Source organism: Mastigoproctus giganteus, chromosome 2, assembly GCF_048544385.1.
Source record: "Mastigoproctus giganteus isolate SK-2022 chromosome 2, ASM4854438v1, whole genome shotgun sequence".
NCBI classification, from domain to species: Eukaryota; Metazoa; Arthropoda; class Arachnida; order Uropygi; family Thelyphonidae; genus Mastigoproctus; species Mastigoproctus giganteus.
The window spans coordinates 135,023,640-135,044,407 of record NC_143576.1 but is presented as its reverse complement, the minus strand read 5'-3'; the positions used below and the strand labels follow the sequence as shown (position 1 = coordinate 135,044,407).

At 38.2% G+C, this 20,768-nt stretch overlaps 1 protein-coding gene across 1 annotated transcript in view; it reads left to right on the top strand.

Annotated features, from left to right (window-relative positions):
* The window catches only part of LOC150089580 (TBC1 domain family member 19), a 456,806-nt gene that overhangs the window by 62,335 nt on the left and 373,703 nt on the right, over nucleotides 1–20,768 (top strand). The window lies entirely within an intron of this gene.

Below are 20,768 nucleotides of genomic sequence, written 5' to 3'. Positions count from 1 at the left end.
GCAGACAATATCATTATTTTAGTTTCTCTCTGATTTTTTAAAATACTTAAATCTGGCATCTGATTATCTGGAAAATTCCCTAAACTATCATCTGAGCAGGCAGCCAGCAGGTTACATATTATGTGTTTTTTTTTTTTTTTTCTCAAATTGTGTGAAGGGGGAAAAGTGGATGATATGTGGTTAGCCCTTAACTGTGATGTAAAGGGAAATTAAAAACACTGTTACATAACATGGTAGAATTTTAAATGTTTATTGAAGTAAATTACATTAATTTACACTTAATACTTTGCTGATGTTTCGAGGTGCCACTGGCACCTCGAAACATCAGCAAAGGCCTATAGAGGTCATCAGGCCTATAGAGGAAGTCAAAACATGAAAAGAAATCAAATTAGCAATTGTAACAGGATTGCATTATGAAGTTACAATATTGATGTTAAGTTAAGGTAAATAATTAAATTCTTTACAAAATTACAAAGAATATTTTACGATAAATTGTCCTCAAGAGAAGGTTTGAATTTAAATTTGGAAAGTACAAAGGCTTACCTGGTGTTATAGAAAGGAAGTGCACAAAAAAAAAAAAAAAGGTAATTAATTGTGAACTTGGGGGTGGGGGAATGTGGAAGTACAATCTAAAGAAGGATTATTAAATAAGTAAGATTGTGGAAAGGTTTACCTGAATTCTAGAGAGAAATAATTAGCTAAACTGGGATAGCTGAACTGGTGGGGCATGACTCTTTTTATACTACAAGAGAGAGTGTAATCAGTGTGGATTAAGAAGTATGGACCATCTTCTAATACAGTTTACTTCAACAAAAGGGTAATGGGATTTTCTAGATGAAAAGAGCTTCAAGTTAAGATGGACAGTACCCACTTGATAAATAGCCCAGGGATGAAGGAAAGTGTTTTGGTGTAAAAATTATGTGGAGATGAAGCCTAATAATTTGAGTACAAATTGAGAAAATTAGAAATAAAGAATTAAGGATGTATGTATAATGATTATAGAGAAACATTTGAACTCTGCTATAAATCAGAAAATTAGAGATCAGAAAGGATAGGCAGTTTATTTATCAGAAGACTAGCTGTATTTGTTTCTACAAATGATGAAGTCACAACTCACACCAGAAATGCCTGTGGGCATTTCTGTTTGAGTCCCGAAGTCCCTAAACCTTTTTCATTATTACTTCTTGGAACATTTTGTATTATGGCAGGTTGAAATAGTCTCCTTTTTTCTTGTTATTAGCTGAGACCTCTGATAAATAACCCGCCTGTTTCTTTCTAATCTGTAATTTTTTGATCTATCTAAGTTCAAACGTTTCTTTGAGTTTCTTTCTGAGTACAAAATTAGTAATTAAATCTAGACCCACTATGTTAGTTAAAGGTAGTTTCTTTATTGAATACTTAATTCCATCACTTGAGAAGGAGATGGTGGAAAGGGGTTCCTGAAAATTTGTGTTTTCTGATCAGTGTGCCAAATCAACAATTCCCGAATGTGATTTGTAATGAGTAATTCCTTTACATCACATAGTAATGTCATAGATATACTATAGTCCAGGAGAGAGCCTGTTTTTTTGTGCAAGATAAGCAAAGCAAGAAATCTATTAACTTCTTTATTTTTTTAATTTGAACAAAATGTCTTGAAAAGCTGTGGCTGTGCATGTACAGCAGGCCCCCGTTATAACGCGGTTCTTATTTTATAACCCGTATCTGACTATAATGCTGTCACAGATCACTATAACGCTCTTTTACAGATTGAATTTTTGGAATATTTAACGAAATTGTTTCATTTGATGGAGTCGATAGCTTGAAAATGAATAGCAAAACAGCATTAAAACGTTTCCCATGCCGACTTGAGAAATTTTCTCACACGCTAATTTAATTACAGTACAGTGACTTGTTACATAGTTCAGAGATCAACATTTTAAAAAATGATCAAGTATATTGCTTGTAATATTTGCATTATATGCATTTATCTGAAGTCTAGTCATCACTCAGTACAGTATTAGACATTGTGTGTAATGGACAGTTTACTTGAACATTGTATCATAACCAACGCAGTTACATTTTCGAAGAGTTAATAATGGCCAATAAGAATGAAAAAGCAACAACGTCTGGGTGCAGTACGAAGACTATAAATGTAAGGAAAATACTACTGAATTTGAAAATTAAAACAGACGTTTTGAAGCAAATCGATTCCGGTCAATGACAAGCGGATGTGTGCCATAATTTAGGACTTGCAACTTTAACTGTAACTGTAAGCACAATTATAAAAAAATAAAGAATTAATTTTAGCAGCGGGAAAGATAACTGTTCCACTGCAAGCAACTATGGATAGGCCGGTTATTAGGATTGAAATGGAAAGACTTTTACTAATTTTATGGAAGATAATATCCAATGCAGAATTCAGTTAAGTTAAATATTATTATTAAAAAAAAAAAAAAAAAATGTGGAACCATTTAAAACTGGTAAGGGCTGGTTGAATAGATTTAAAATCTAGGGAGAAGCCGCAAGTGCAGATTAAGGAGCCAAAACTTTCAAAAAAGAACTTGTTAAAACTATTTAAGAGGGGTATTATGTGTTATACTTCTCAACAAGTTTTTAACATAGATGAAGCAGGACTTTTGTGGAAATGAATGCCTAAAAGAAGTTTCATATTCAAAGAAGAAAAAAAACATGCCAGGTTTCAAAGCGGCGAAGGATCGGTTGACTTTATTATTGGGTGGTAATGCTGTGGGGGATTTAAAATTAATACCCTTTAGTTTATTTGGAAGAGGGCCAAAGTTCAACCCAAAATCGACACATTTTTCATGATTAAATTCATCAATTAAATTAAATCAATTTAGATCAATTAAATTCATGATTTTAATTGGAATTAAGTTTAATTTTGATACGTAAGTAGTTACCACATAATTATATTATACGTATGTAACGCAGAATATTTTATATCTACAAATATTTGAATATTAAATATTTTGACCGACATTTGTACATCTTTTCACTACCGTTTATTATTGATTAGGAAATATCCTATGGCACCGACAGCAACTCACAAATACATATGTTACCTTCTTCTTCTTCTTTGGTCCTTAGCTGGCAGCTGGGGGAGGCGGTTGGCCACGCAACCAGTATGCTGCTGTAGGTGCCGCAGGGTTTCGGACTTGCTCTGTGATGTTCTTCCATACCTTACGATCCATGGCGTCAGTCCTGGCCTGGTTAAGGTCGAGACGTCGACTCTTCAAGTCATTTTCCACTTGCTTGGCCCACGTTTCCCTAGGCGCGGTCCGTTGGATGCTCCATTGGGTGGGTCGTTGTCTCCAAAGGAGTGTGGATGGTATTCTGTTCATGCCCATTCTACATACGTGGCCAAACCATCTAAGCCTTCGCTTCTGGATTTGGTCGGCAATGGTTGGTTGCTGTTGGCATCTGGCGCGGATGGTATCATTAGTGATGCGGTCGCGAAGAGAGATGTCCAAGATCTGCCGCAGGCATCGCATTTGGAATACCTCAAGTTTGTTCAAATCTAACTTGAGACAAATCCATGTTTCCGATCCGTAAAGAAGAATGGGCAGGATCAAAGTCCGGAAGAGTCGGATTTTAGTCTTTGTGGAAATGTTGGTCCTCTTCCACAGACACCATTTGAGCGAGGCGAACGCAGTGGCCGCCTGTCCAATTCTGCTGTGGATTTCCATGGTGGATGCAACTTTCTTCTCCTGGACCAGCGACCCAAGATATTTAAAGTCCTGCACTTGCTCGATCTGGACGCCTTCGAGATAGATGGTGGCTTGCGACCCATCTGTTGTCAGAGCCTTTGTCTTACCAGCATTGATCTTCAAACCGTATGGCCGGGCAATGCGGGCAATGTCGTAGAGGATGTCCGTGGCTTCAGTGTCATTACCGGCAAGGATAGCACACATCAGCAAACATCAGGTCAGTCACATAGTGATCCTTGTCATATTGTATGCCCTGTATGCAGCGCTCGTTTCTGAATGCTTGCCTCATAATGGCGTCGACCACGATGTTGAAAAGCAACGGGGAGGCTACATCCCCTTGGCGGACTCCAGTTTGGATGGTAAATTCCTCAGATAAATCGTTCTGGATGCGCACCTGGCTGGTTAAACCGTTGTATGCAGTTTGGAAGAGTGTGATGACTTTTCGAGGGACATGTTCAACCTCTAGTAGTTTCCATAAGGCAGGCCGGTGGACACAGTCGAAAGCAGACTTAAAGTCAATGAAAACAATGACGGTTCGCTGTCCACACCGGATCCTCTCCTCCATCAGCTGACGAATGGCAAAGATTTGATCACAGCATCCTCGCCCGGGTCTAAATCCTGCCTGTTCTTCTCGACTGGTTTGCTCGCGATGTTTTTGCAGTCTTGACTGGATGATCTTCATAAAGACCTTTTCATATGTTACCTTATGGAAATGCAGCGCTCGTTTAGCGCGGATTCACTTAGCGCTCTGTTTTTCCGGAACGAATTATCAGCGTTAAGCGGGGGTCACCTGTATATGGGGAATGGCAGTACAGGAGAGGCATTGGATAAGAAGCTCAGGTACCAGATTAATATACTAATTTGCTAATAAATACTCCAGAAAAACATGAAGTAGTTCCACTGAATATTTACAGTTAAGTACTTTCAGAGTTTTTCTTTATTTTTTTTATTTAACCCAATTTCCATTTGTGACTGAATTTTATTAATTGAAAACTGAAATGTTAACCATTGAAAGGTGAGTCATAATGTACTGAGACTTGCCAGGAGTCCTTATGGGATAAGCAAATGTATGTGCTGTGTTAGTTATACTAATGCAAAAAAGATCACATATTAGTATTAGTAGTGGCATATGATGCAAGAAAGCAAGCTTTATAAAGCATCAGCCAAAAAAAAAAAAAAAAAAAGGAAAGAAAAGAAAAACTTTCCCACATCATCTACCCATCCCTTCCAATAATTTGTCTAATTCTTCCTTTAATTTATTCAAACTACCCACTTCTACAACAACAATAACAAATGGAAATTTGTTCCAACAATCACTTGCTTGTACACTAATGCTAGAAGAATAGTAAATACATTTGGCAAATTTGAAGTTTTAAGTCATCAAATCTTACATTATAGTGTTATTAGAAATGTGGCACCACTCAGATACAAGAGATGCATACTTTGAATAGAATGTGCACAGAAAGAACAGAAGGCAGGAAGAGTTATGCTCTTGATTAAGGAGCACATAGAATCTAAGCAGGGCTGTGCAAACGTTTCTTAGGTCCTGGGTGAAAGATTATTTGGGAGCCCAAAAATTCAACAAAATTTTAAATCAGTATTTCAGCATAAAATTAATTATTGTAGTTTCAAAACAATATACTTAATTTTATATAAAATTAATTATGATATTATGTCATATATTTATTAAATTTTTATAGTGTTTTTACATTTTTCAAGGTAAATAAAATTCTGTAAATTATTACAGTACTTTTATTTACAAAGTGAAAAACACTTTCTGTAAAAAAATTTCTCTTAATATTAGTAAGTCTTATTTATTTGTCAGCTTTGGCTGTTTCTATATAAACTTGCTTTCTTGCAAATAATTCAACATAGCAAATTTATACATAACGGCTAAAAAAAACTTCTCATTTTGCCTATCCATTCTCTCCAATAGTTTGTCTAGTTCTTCCTTGAATTTATTTCAGCTATCCACTTCCACAGCATCAGATGGAAGTTTGTTCTAGGAATCAACAACCTGCTGGCTAAAGGCAAATTTCCACACATCTATTCTGCAACCATCCTTCCACAGTTTGAATTTATGCTCCTTCATGTGCGTACTCCGAGCAAAAGGAAGAATCCCATTGGTAATGAACTCAATCCATTCAAAGCATTAAACACTTCAATCAGATCACCTTGCAGGTGCCTAGTTGAGATTAGGGACCTGCAAGGTGCTAGACAGTGTCTTCAGACACTGCAATTTGTAGAACCAAGGCCTTTGTTAGTAAGAACACCCTTTTGTTCCCCTCACCAATCTTGTTGCTCTTCTCTTTATTCATTCCAGCAGCTCTACATCCTTCCTAAAATGAGGCCACCAGACCTATATGCAGTACTGAAGATGTAGCCTGACCATTGCCTTATGCAATGGAATAATTATTTCCTTATCTCTGCTGCTAGAAAAATTCCTGTATATCATTTATAAAACTGCATGAGCTGGCCTGGTTAGCCTGTCTACATTGTTGAAATATCTTCATATTTGACTGCATAATTACCCCAGGGCTTTCTCATTTTTCACAACCCTGAGTGTAATACAAAATAATTGGTACGTTACGCCGTGGTTACTGCTTCCCATATGCAATACTTTGCATTTGTCAATGTTAAACTTCAGTTGTCATTTCTCAGCCAATTTCCTTTATTTTCTAGTTGCTGTTGCATTAGCATACTGTCATTACAGATATAAACTAGTCTGTAATTAAGTCACAAAGGAGGTTAGGCAGGCAAAGGATGCAAAGAAAAACAGCAAAGAGTTCTTTACTTATGTAAACTCTAGAAGGAAAGGGATGAATCGGATTGGACCACTTAACATAGATGGGTTGACTATTGATGATCATGCTCAGGTAGCTGTTAAACACTGAATGAGTATTTTGCATCTACATTCACACATGAGGAGTTATTCAATGAGGGGAGTGCCAGAAGTTTATCAAACTCTAACAGGGAGCTAAGTGATTTTGCAATAGCTGAGAATAAAGTGAAGGAGAAATTGTTGAAGTTAAATATAAAAAAGTCACCTGGGGTGGACAGGATCTATCCAGTTATATTAAAGGAGGCAGCAAAGGAAGTAAGCCGACCCTTAACCATAATTATGAGAGCTTCCTTGGACTCAGGGGAGGTCCCCATGAACTGGAGGTGTGCAAATGTATCACCAATTCACAAAGGGGGGGTTCAATAGGTGAAACAAGTAACTATAGACCTGTTAGTTTAACTTGTGTTCTGGGGAAAATAATGGAATCACTAGTTAAAGAAGCATTGCAGGATCATCTAGGCAAGACTGCAGTAATAGTTAAGACACAGCATGGGTTTATTAAAAGGAGGTCTTTGTCTGACCAATTTGATTGTATACTATGATGTGGTCACAAAACAACTGAATGCCAAAAATAATTTTGATATCATATACTTGTATTTCAGGAAAGCTTTTGATACTGTTGCACACGGAACACTGCTGTACAAATTGGAGCAGTATGGCATTAAGGGTAAGTTGCTACAATGGTAAAGGGATGGTTGAGTGGGAGATGACAGAGTGGTAATCAATGGATGCTGCTCTTCGTGGACAAAGGTTAATAACCTTTGTCCACAAAGACAAAGAACCCTGGGGAACCCTAGTGTTCCCCAGGGCTCGGTGTTGGGCCCATTGCTGTTTTGTATATTTATCAATAATATTGATGAATGTATAACAGGCTTAGTGTCAAAGTTTGCAGATGATACAAAGGTTGGCAGGGTTGTTAACGGCAGTAAAGACAGTATGCTACTCCAACTGGATCTAGATAAGTTGGGCAAATGGGCTGAGAAGTGGCAACTGAAGTTTAACATTGACAAATGCAAAGTACTGCATATGGGTAGCAATAACTGAAGAGAAATATACCAACTGTGTGGTACTACACTCAGGGAAGTGGAAAGTGAAAAATACCTAGGGGTAAATGTGCAGTCAAATATGAAGTTTGCTGAGCAGTGCAGACGTGCTGCCAGGGCAGGACGTCTGAGCAGTGTCATGGAGCCTTGTCAATGATATATAGGCATTTTGCTAGGAGGGACAGGGAGGTGATTATCCAGTTATACAAGGCAATTCAGGCCAAACCTAGAGTACTGTGTGCAGGTCTGGAGGCCTCATTTTAGGAAAGATGTAGAATTGCTTGAACAAGTACCAAGAAGGGCAACAAGATTGGTGAGGGGAACAAAGAGGTGCTCTCCAAGAAAGGCTTAAGTTCTGCAAATTGCAGCACCTGAAGAGTAGGCACCTGGCGAGGTTATCTGATTGAGGTGTATAAGGCCTTGAATGGGTTGAACAAGCTTAAGGTATTCTTCCTATTGCTCAGATTAAGAACCTGAGAGAACACAGTTTCAAATTGAGAAAAGACAGGTAGAATAGATGTGCAGAAATTTGCCTTTAGCCAGGAGGTACTTGATTGGTGGAACAGACTTCTATCTTTTGTTGTGGAATTGCTAGATAGCCTAAATAAATTTACGGCTGAGCTGGACAGGCATTTGGAATGAATGGAGGGTTGAAATCGGAAGGTTTTTTTTTTTTTTTTGACTGAAGCTACACAAGCTTGCTTTCTTGCATCGTATGCCTCTGCTAATACTAACGTCAGTTGCCATTTCTCAGCAAATTTGCTTCATTTTCTAGATGCTGTTGCAGTAGCATACTGTCATTAACCACCTTGCCAATGGGCATCTCAGCCGAGTCCCAACGTTGTCTCTCTTATCTATGACAGAGACACTACACAATTTAAATAGACTTCTGTTTTTATGTATTTGTCAACTTTCAGCCAATATTGGGTTCTGCCCATGCATCATCTTTTTGTGTTCATGGGCCCTAGCTACTATCCATTCTCAGTCTTCACTACATCATGTCTAACATATTAAAATGTCCTTGTGTTAAATCTGATTTTTTGTTTTTAAAAGAAATTTGTAAGCATTTCTATAAATTTAATTTTGAAGTTATTTCCACATTTATTTTAGCAGTAACTTATTCACAATATGACTTTGTTGACGTTGTTAATGATTTTGCTAACAGAAAAGGGAATATTGTGAATAAGTTACATTAAGCCAATGTAATTTACTCGCAGTACAAATTTTGTTGATGTTTTTTATTTTATTTTTTTAAAATTCTTTATTCTACTTTTTCTGTTATTTAATGAATTACAGAAAAAGCAGAAGAAAGAATTTATCTTAGAAATCTGTGTTTCAAAATTAGTTTGTAGAATTTTATTGTTGAACCCTATTTGAATTATTTTTTTGTAGTCCCTAGGTGCAGTGCTTAAAGTGCCTAATAGAAAAGATGGCTCTTCCTGCAGCTGAATTATATATATATATATATATATATATAATATTAATAGTTATATTAGTGATAAAAGGAAAGCAAGAAATAAAGCAAAGCAAGAAAGTTAAAAGACAATAACTAATATTTATGGGTTAATGCAGTTGCAAGCAATCATGCAATACACCCACAATGTCTACAGAATATCATTAGAAAAAGTAAATCAATCCAATAATAAGAATACCATCAAGGACTTAAGAAAACGCAAAAAAAAAAAAAAAAAAAAAAAAAAAATTATTATTATTATTATCGCTTTTTACCGACAATCTAGATGACTTCAACTGGGGCCAACCACCCAGAATGAAGGCAAAAAACGACAAGAAGTTCTCTGTTTCTGTGATGATCAATATATGCTAAGTAATTTAAATCTAAATCAAATATAAACCAGTATAGGCCGAATATAAATCGAATATAAATAAATCGAATGAAGATAATTAATTAAGAAAAATTTTGAAATATTAGAATCAAAGGTAAGAAATATAAGTAAAATATAAATGTAAGCATATATTAATCATCGTTGACCCGACAGAGAACGTAATTTAAGGATTAAAACAAGATTAAATATATAATACATACTACATTTGACCGTATCTAGGACATAATGTAATAGTCGTCAAAATAATATGTGGTGCCCCCTATGTGATGGATACGGTAAAAATAAATAATTAAATTAAATTAACGCAAAGAGAAACATGCAGATAGTAAGAAGAAAAACTAAAGGAGTAGGAAAAATAGAACCTGAACTCCACAAAGGCGAAAAATAGTGGTATAGATAAGAAATAGTTTCTCCTACGTCCTCGGATTGCCCTAATAATTTCGGAGAAATAAAAATAAAGAGTGTAGGACAGCTTAAAGGCATTACAAGATATAAGTTGTGGCTCGGGTATGCCCGGGATCGCAAACCCGTTCCTATAGTAGGACCCTGAGCTGTATATATATATATATATAATATATATATATATATATATATATATATATATAATATATATATATATATATATTATATACTCTACACTAGTGTTTCTCATATGGTGCTCTGCAAGTACTCATCACATGATTATGTGCTGAGGAAAATATTTTTTAAATAATTTATCAACAAATATCACCCATGTAATATGAGTGAGATCTTATTTAGTTCATTTTCAGGCTAACATATGAATTAATATATATATGTGTGTGTGTGTGTGTGTGTGTGTGTGTGTTCTGATGCTCTGCCTAAATTAGCGAATGCTCCACACTCTACTAAAAGTTGAAAAACACTTCTTCGTGTTATAATCCAGGGTGGGTCTTAGCCTTCTCAATGATGTTCCACCAGTAAGCCCTCTCAGAAGTCAAACTTCTCCAGCTTCCTATTCTCATGATCTTTAATTCCTCTTCTACATCATCCACCCATCTTTTCTGTGGCCTTCCTTTTGAGGTGAGTGAAGGCTCTCCCGGATGGTACTCAGCAACAGAATGGGGACTGTGCCACAACTCGCCAGTAATTGGAATGCTGGTGATGGGAGTAATGTGTCACAACACACAGTACATCGAACCCTGCTGAAAATGGGGCTGTGTAGCTGCAGTCTGCTCTGAGTGCCCACAACAGCACCTACAATGAGCACACAAGCATCAAAACTGGACCTTGAGTGATTGGAAAAGGTCGTCTGGTCCTATGAATCATGTTTCCTGTTGCACCATGTGGAAAGCTGGGTACGTGTGCATCATTTACCTGAGGAAGTGATGGCACCTGGATACACTGTGGGACGAAAACAAGCCGGTGGCGGTGGTGTCATGCTTTGGGCAATGTTCTGCTGGGATACCCTGGGTCCAGTCATCCATGTGCAGGGCACTCTGATGTCTACCACCTACTCTGGTGGGGCATTAATTCTTGATATATTTATTTATTGACGTTATAGTTTTTGGCGTAGTTAACTAATCTTCAGTTAATAATATTGTTGCGTCTCAGTTAATAATAGTCGGTTGCTTTGAACCGACTATTATAGTTAATGGAAGGCAGAATTAATAGTAAGAAGCTTGGTAAAGGAGGGGGGAAGGAAGAGAAGATTGGAGCTTTCCCCCCACTTCCTTCCAGAGTTCCCACGTTGTACAATACTGATTCTGTAAAGGAAGTTTCTGAGAAATCGTCTAAAGTTAAAAATATGAAAGCAAGTAGTGTTTTAAGTAGTGTGAATACAAAAGCTGGGACGTCTGGTAAAGCTGATTCTCATATCCAGGTAGGTGGTGTGGAAAATGTAGTTAAAGTTGGCTGCATGGTTGAACAGGGGGTGCAGTTAGAAGAGGATGTTGCCGTAACAGATTTCACAAATGATTTGTCAAATGGTAAGATAACTGATTTTCCGGATATTCAGCCTGATAATATGGTTTCTGATGAAGATAGTTTTTATTCGGAATCGGCCCTTTGTTATTACTTAAAAAAAGGCATAGTGGTTTCTTTCATGAATATTACATCTGATGTCACAATAGAGAAAGCTAAAAAAAATGTTCTAACACAGTTGATTGGTATGTGGCAACAGAGATGGGATCTTAGTGCAACTGGGGAGGTGACTAGATTGTTTATTCCAACAGTTAAATTTACTTATGATAGTAACAACAAATGGTTTTTTCCTTCTATGGTAACATCGTTTATTTTAACTGGCCATGGCTCATTAAATTTTAAACTACATTACTTTGGTCTAGTCAGCTCTCCTTTATGCACTTGTGGTCAACCTGAGACTTGGAGTCATTTATTATATGATTGTAGTTTGTATGTTGAACATAGAGAAAGGCTAAAAGTGAAGATTGGTAATTTAGTTAGAGGCTGTGAAAGAGACCTTATTGCTAATCAGGATAAATTTCAAGCACTGCAAGAGTTCTGTGTAACTGTTTTTCAACGGAGAAGACATTGGAATAATCTAATGATTACTAATCAAGATTTGGTTATATACATTTTGATTATTTGTGTTTTTTTTTTTTTTTTCCCTTTTAGTTTGTTTATATTATGTGTGTGTATATATGTATTTTATTTATTTATTTTTTTATTTATTTTTTTTTTTTGCTGGCTCTCAGGTGTGGGCAGCCTGGGAGCGGGATTGCTGGCACCCACCGGTATAGCACTACTTCCGGTGGGTGCGGGATTTTTGTGCATGAGGCACTTAAAATAGAAGACCAGGCCCAGCACCAAGTGAATATGGGCAGCCATTAGGGTCTATTCGCCAACGGGGAGCGGCTGTGCAGGTGACAGCTTCTCCCTGATGGCGAAGAGACCTTCCATACAGGTCTATTTTGCAGAGGTTCTGCACAAAGTCAACTTTATCAGGTGGAGATAGACGGAAGTCTAGGTGCCACCTTAGACATAATAATAATAATAATAATAATAATAATAATACTCTGGTGGGGCATGGGCATGCCCCACTGGTACATGCTGGGGTCGTCTACTCTATTGACCCCAGTCTTTCCTAGCTATTCCCCCCCCCCAAGCCTTCAGTCTCCTCCCCTCTCTATCTGCATGCCAGCACAAGACCCACACCAATATTCTAGCTTCTTTAAATTATTTGGCCCTCTCCTCGGCCATTAAATTCCCAAACGCAACCCCTTCAAACCGGGAAACATGTATGTGATCAACATACAATGTGTAAAAGTTATTTTATTTATTTATTTATTTATTTTATATATATATATATATTTTTTTTTTTAGGTTCTTGCCATTCAAATCTCAGGAAAGTAGGTGGCAGGACCTGCCAGAGTAAATGCAAATTACTAGGTACCTGGTCTGCCTCCACGGGGCGAAAGTGGGGCAACGTCGGGCCTCAGCAGGGGCTTGGCAGCTAAATGGCCAGAAGAACAACAGTACATGACACCACACATTTCAAGATCCATACACTTTTAAATCTCTGGCCTTTACAGTGAACTGTATCACCACACAAAGTAAACTACGCAGAGATGGGGGGGAACTCCTGGTGCCATTTGACTCTAGATACACTTTACTTAAACATCATTGCTGACCAGGTACACTCTTCCATGGCAGTGGTCTTCCCTGTGGCAGTGCTGTCTTTCAGCAGGATAATGTGCCATGCCACACCGCCTGGATTGTTCAAGACTGGTTCACAGAACAGGAGGAAGACTTCCAGTTATTGCCCTGGCCTCCAAATTCCCCAGACATCAATCCCATCGAGCATCTGTGGTTTGTGTTGGAATAGCAACTCTGATATGCGGCATCTCATCCAAGGACCTTACAGGAGTTAAAGGATCTGCTGGTTATGTGTTGGTACTAGATATCACAAGACACATTTAGAAATCTTGTAGCGTCCATGCCTTGCTGGGTACAAGCTGTTTTGGCTGACCACGTAATATCATCTTGATCATAATGTTTGGCTCGTTGGTGTACTTTTTCTCCTTTATTGGGTGCCCCCTTGACGGATACTGGGACCAAGTGCAGGGTGGTTGGTTGTGTCTGGTTACTATTATTATTGTTGGTATGTGTGTGGTCTCCTTGTTGAGGTTGAGTGTTGTGTGCCACTTGACTATCTTATGACTTGGTAGATTGATGCTTGTTTTCTTGGAAGTAATTGCGCAGATTCTTAATCGCCTTCTCTTTTTCAATGAGTTCAGTCAATCCCCTCTCTCCTTTACGGGCTATAGTCAGTCTCTCAATAGTCAACTTTGTGTTGTGTTGGCAGCTCTTGGTCATCATTATTCTTGTCAATCTCATAGTCTCCTCCAGCTCGGTGTTGGTCCATCTTTGTTCCCAAATGAGTACATTGCTACTGGGATTGAGTAAATGTTTATGGCTGTGACCATTTTCCTGCCATTCAGCTTTGATTTTAACAGGCTTCTCAGTCTCTGATTTGTATGTCTCTTCCTCAGTCATCCTTCGACTTCAGCTGGTAGTTTAATCCAACTAGATGTCCTTGATGTCATCCTTGGCTCTTGCATTTATCTAGGCCAAATTGCATCCTGATGTTAGTGCTGAACTCTTAGTGCTGAACATCTTGGTGATGTGGAGTAGCTGAAAGTTGATTCTCATTTGAAGCATAGAGTTTGATGTCATTCATGTACATCAGGTGAGAGAAGGTGTACTGGTTCTTCCTCCCTTCTTTTAAGATATATCCATACTTGCTGTTATTGAGCATGTTGGACAATGAGTTGAGTGCAAGACAGAACCATAATGGGCTCAGGGCATCTCCCTGAAAGATTCCTCATCTGATGGCTTATTGGTCTGGTCATGATGTTCTCATCCTTGATGATGGCCCTCGATTTTGCCATAGTTGCTTCTAGGAAGTGTATCACTGTTGGGTTTACTTTGTAGATCTTCAATATTTCTATCAGCCAGCTATGGGGCACAGAATTGAAGGCCTTGCAGTAATCTATGTAGGCCATGTACAGGTTGCTGTGATTCTTGTAGGATTGCTCCATAACTGCAGCATGATTGGTCATTTGCTCATTGCATCCTTTGCTCATCTGCTCTGCTTGACCATGATGTTCTGACTCTCCAAGTGGTCTGATATCTTCTTAATTATGCAGCTGATCAGGATCTTGTACATTGTTGAGAGTCAGTTGATTGGTCTGTACTTTGTGATGTCTTTTATTGTAATTATTATTATTAATGGCATACGATGGAAGAAAGCAAGCATATAAAGCATCAGCCAAAAAAAAAGAAAAAAAAAACTTACTTGTCCAACCCATCCAACAATTTATATAGTGCTTCCTTGAATTTATTCAACCCGCTCGCATACACTACACCACATGAAAGTTTGTTCCAAGTAAACCACCTGCTGCCTGAAGACACCTCCTCACCAAATGATGCAACCATTCTTCCTCAATTTGAACTTATGCCTCCTGGTGTGTAGTCCCAATAAGATGAAGAATGCCATCAGCATTGAGCTTTTCTCTATCCATTCAAAGCCTGAAAAACCTTAATCAGATTACTATGCCTAGTCCCAAGACACTACAATTTGCAAAATTGAAGCCTGTCTTGGTAAGAGTACTCCTTGCTCCCTTCACTAATCTCATTGCCCTTCTCTGTACCTGTTTCAGCAGATTTACATTATTCCTGAAATGAGGCCTTCAGACCTGTATGCAGTATTCAAGATTTTTCTCTATAATATACAGGAACCTCTGAGAACTTCATATCTGACTGCAGTTACCCCCAGACCTTTTTTATTTTCCATTGGCTTGATTTTTTATTTATTTTATTTTTTTTATTTCTTAAGTTAAGGCAGTCCCAAACCAGACTGTGGCAAACCTCCCGCATGTTTATGTACATTACTGTATCCAGCAAGGCTCTTCCATGTTATTAGCATAAGCATTCACATTAGTAGAGGCATATGATGCAAGAAAGCAAGCTTATCTAGCATCAGCCAAAACAAAAAAAAAAAAAACATTTCGCACATCCATTCCCTCTAAATGTTTGCCAGTTCCTCCTTGAATTTATTTAAACTATAAAGTTCCACAAAAACAAATGGAAGTTCTTCCCACTAAAAGAAAATTTCTGCACATCTATTTGATAACAATTTTTCCTCAATTGGAATTTATGCCCTCTCAGTTTCGTAATCTGAACAAGAGGAAGAATCCCATCAGAATTGAGCTTGCTCAACCCATTCAAGGTCTTATACACCTCAATCAGATCACCTCACAGTTGTCTAGTCTCCAGACACTACAATATGCAGAACTTAAGCCTTTCTCGATAAGAGGACCCCTTCATTCCACTCACCAATCTTGTTGCCCTTCTCAGTACTCACTCTCAAGCAACTCTATATCCTTCCTAAAATGAGGCCTCCAGACCTGTATGCAGTACTCAAGCATGGCCTGACCATTACCTTAAATAAAGAGATAATCACCTCCTTTTTCCTACTAGCAAAATTCCTGTATATCATTGTCAATACCCCATGACCTGCTTTGGCAGCCTTTCTGCACTGTTCAGAAAACTTCATATCTGGCTGCACAATTACTCCCAGATCTTTTTAATTTTCTACCACTGTAAGTGTAGAACCATACAGTTGATACATTACTCTAGGGTTACTTCTACCTATATACAGTACTTTCCATTTGTCAATGTTAAACTTCAGTTGCCACTTCTCCCATTTGCCCAACTTTTTTAGATCCTGTTGCAGTAGCACACTGCCATTACTGTTATTAACAATCCTGCCAACCTTCGTATCATCTGCAAACTTCGACATTAAGCCTGATTTACCTTCATCAGTATCATTGATAAATATACAAAACAACAGTGGGCCCAACACTAATAACTGAACCCTGTAGCGCTCCACTAATAACATTAGATCACAAAGCAGTGTCCATTGATTACCACTCTGTCTTCTCCCGCTCATCCACCCTTGACACCTGACACTGCAGAACAGTGTCAAAAGCTTTACTGAAATCCAAGTATATGATATCAGAATTATTTTTTGCATCCAGTTCATTTGTAACCACATCATAGTATCCAATCAAATTTGTCAGAAAGATTTTCCCTTAACAAATTAACTATGTCTGAATTATTACTGCAGCCTTGTCTGGATAATCCTGTAATGCGTTAACCAGTGACTCCATTAATTTCCCCAGAACAGAAGTAAACTAACTGGTCTATAATTACTCTTGTGACCCCTAGATCTTCCTTTGTGAATTTGCAATACATTTGGACTTCTCCAGTCTGTGGGGGACTTCTCCTGAGTCCAAGGATGCTCTCATAATTATAGCTAAGGATTTGTTTACTACATTTGCCACCTGCTTTAATATAACTGAATAGATCTCATCCACCCAGGCTGCCTTTCTTATGTTAACTTCAACAATTTCTCCTCCACTTTGCTCTTAGTTATTACAAAATCATTAAGTTCACTATTAGAGTTTCATAAGCTGCTGTCTTCCACTTCCCTAAAGAATTCCTTGTGTCTGAATGTAGATGCAATTTACATTTACTCCACTGCTCTCAGTTATTAGAAAATCATTAAGCACTCTGTTGCACAGTTTGATAAACTTTTGACATTCTCTTCTCTTAATAACTTCTCATGTGTGAATGTAGATGCAAATACTCATTCAGATTGTCAGCTATGTGAGCTGGATCATCAATACTCAAACGATCGATATCAAGTGGACCAATCTGATTCATCCCCCTTCCTTCCTTCAAGAGTTTACATATGTAATGAAGTCTTTGCATCCTTTGCCAAAGATTTCTCATAATCTGCCTTCGCTTGCCTAACCTCCTTTGTGACGTGATTTCAGACTAGCTTATATCTACCATAGGCTTTCATGTCGTCTGATGATTTATATGCATTCCATGCATTTTTCTTCTCTGCCAAGTCTCATTAGTTCATATGACATCCATTTAGGCCTTGAACAGTATATATTAATCGGTAACACTTTGTTTTCTTTCCATTTAGAATTTGCTGTTGGTAACATCATCAGTTGGTCCCACTGTATAGAATTTAAAAACTGTCTCAGACTATTGTAGTCACTGTATGAAAGCAAAAACCCTTCCCTTTACCCCCTGATGGTAGTTACATCTTTGAGTAAATCCCACATGAGCAGACTATGATCACTGCTACCTAGTGGTTCCTTTATCTGCAAATTCTTAATGCAAGAAGAATCACTGCTGATAATCTGATCAAGAGTATTACTCCTTCTGTTTGCCTCTCGAACATGCTGAAAAAAAAAAACAACGACCCACATCATTCCCTGAAAACCTCAAAATAAATCCAAAAAAGTCTTGCTAGTGTGCGAGTGACCAATCCACAAGTTCCAGTTAATATTTGAGAAGTTAAAATCCCTCATTATAAGACAATCTGATTTACTGGCCCACTCTATTTTTCTGTACAGTTGTTTGTTGTACTCATCAGAATCATTAGGTCTATAACACACTCCTACTCTCATTTTTGCTTTCCCAGTGCTTATGTCACACCAAACTGACTCAACGTTGCACTGACCATCTATGTCCACTGGGTACACTTCCTTAGGTTTTGTGTTTCTTAACTAACAGCATAAACCCTCCTCTTTTCCTGTACACATTGTACTCCCCAAATTCCAATTCTGCACTGGTTATATCTGTGTGATACAAGTCTCTGATATCCCAACAGCATCTGACTTTGATGTCTTGACCAGCACTTCAAGTTGATCAAATTTATTTACTATAACCCTAGCATTGGTGTACATGCAAGTATACATGCAGCTATTCTTAATTTTAGTTATCCTAACATAGCTCATGTATTTATTTGTTCCCTGATGACCCCTACCATTCCCTGAAAACCCCAGCACCCCGCCCTCCATTCTAATAGAAGCAGTATAAGAATCACTTTCACCTGTGCTTGCGGCTACTGCTAATCTTTTAGTCTGTGAATCCTCCCAAGCCGGCAGTTTTCTGACCCACCTAACACTGCCTTGATAGCATCAGCAAATATCCTTGCACTTCTTTTATTTAAGTGTATCCCATCCCTGTAGAAGCAGTCACTCCTATTAACAAGCACAGACCACGCTGAGAAAAATTGTACCCCATGAACCTTGCGCAATCTCTCCTGGGCTCAATTAATTGACAAGGCTCTCATTGTGTATTCTATCATATTGTATCTGGGCAGAATTGCAGACACTTTCAAGTTTAATGCTAACTAATGACTTTTTTTCAACATATACCTGTACTTGTTAAGTTAGTTTGCAGATCTCCTACTCTTAATGTTATTAGTGCCAATGTGTACAACAATATCACCCTTTGTGCATTTAAATGTTATCTGCTCTACAACTTCATCAAGCAAAAGGCTCTAGCTAATGGGAGTGCTATGGCTCAGGGGACAACTGAGGGAGTCAGTTGCCCTCTGACTCACAGCCTTTTAAAATGCACTGCTTGCTTGATGTTTGTGGAGCTATCAGGTACGAGATATGATATTGCCAAGGGGAATGTCTTTGAGTGTGAGGAAATCAGGTGACAACTCAACGTTGTTATGGGCCTATATGAGAGCTTGAAGGACAGGGTTGATGCTCCCAAAGGATCTGAATTGAGGGGCCCATCAAGCTCTCAGCTGCCCAAATCAATGCCAGAGCTTGCACTTGAACATCACACAACACAGCGGCAACCCCCAAGGCAGATTGTGATGGTCCAAAAGGAACTAGTAGTCGTCGGTGACTCTATTGTCAGGAAAACGGGGAACATATTGTGTAAAAAAGGATAGGTGGAGCAGATATCATCTTTTAAGGGCACAAAAGGTGATATTGTTGTACAAGTGGGCACTAATGATATTAAGAGTAGGGGACTGGTGGAATTACTAAACAAGTACAGGTCACTATTCAAAAAAAAGCCGTGAATTAGGGTTGAATTTGAAAGTGTCTGCAATTCTACCCAGACACAATAGGAGAGAGTATATGATGAGAGCCTTGTCAATAAATTCAGCCCTGGAGAGATTGTGCAAGGCTCACGGGTAGAATTTTTCTCAGCCTGGTTTGTGCTTGTTAACAGGAGAGACTGCTTCTAAGGATGGGATAAACTTAAATAGAAAGTGTGCAAGAATATTTGCTGATGCTATCGAGGCAGTGTTAGGTGGGTTGGAAAACTGCTAGATTGGGGGATACACGGACTAATATATTAACAGTAGCCGCTGGCAGAGGTGAAAGTAATTTTTGCACTACTTCTATTGGAATGAGCAGCAGCCTGAAAACAAGTTCCAGCGGATTTCGGAGACTGCTCGGAGTCACTGTGGTACAAGTAAACACATGGGTTGTGTTAGGGTAGCTAAGAATAGGAACAGTTGCATGTATACTTGCGTGTACACCAATGCTAGGAGTTTGGTAAATAAATTAGATGAATTTGAGGTGTTGATCAAAACATCAAAGGCTGATATTGTTGGGATATCAGAGACGTGGTGTCACTCAGATATAAGGAATGCAGAACTGGAATTTAGGAGTATCCTTCCTATCCTTCCTGTACAATGTGTACAGGAAGGATAGGAAGGGAGGAGCGGTTATGCTATTTGTTAAGAAACATAAAATCTGGACAGTGGACAGTACAGTGTCGAGTCAGTTTGGTGTGACGTAAGCACTGGGAAATCAAAATGAAGAGTAGGAGTGTGTGATAATCCTAATGACTCTGATGAGTATAATAAAAAACTGTACAGGGGAATAGAGTGGGCCAGTAAATTTGAGATTCTTATTATGGGTATTTTAATTTCCCGGATATTGACTGGAATTTGTGGTTTGGTCACTGTGGATTTATTGGATGATTGTTTTTTACATCAGCATGTTCGGGAAGCAACTAGAGGGAGTAATACTCTTGATCTGATTATCAGTAGTGATTCTTCATGCATTAAAAATCTGCAGATAAAGGAACCACTAGGTGACAGTGATCACAGTGTGCTGAAGTGGGATTTACTCAAAGAGGTAACTACCATCAGGTAAAGGGAAGGGTTTTTGCTTTCGTAAAGGTGACTACGGTGGTCTGAGACAGTATTTAAATTCTATACGGTGGGACTAACTGATGATGTTACCAACAGAAAATTCAAAATGGGAAGCATTCAAAGAATTTATTTTGGAAGCTACTAGGCTTTACATAGCAACTAAGAAATATTGTTCAAGTTTTAGGCCTAAATGGATGTCAGATGAATTAATGAGACTCATGGTAGAGAAGAAAAATGCATGTGATATATAAAAATTAATGGGTGACATGAAGCCTATGATAGATATAAGGTGGTCTGTAACCAAGGCACAAAGGAGGTTAGGCAAGCAAAGGCAGATTATGAGAAATCTTTGGCAAAGGA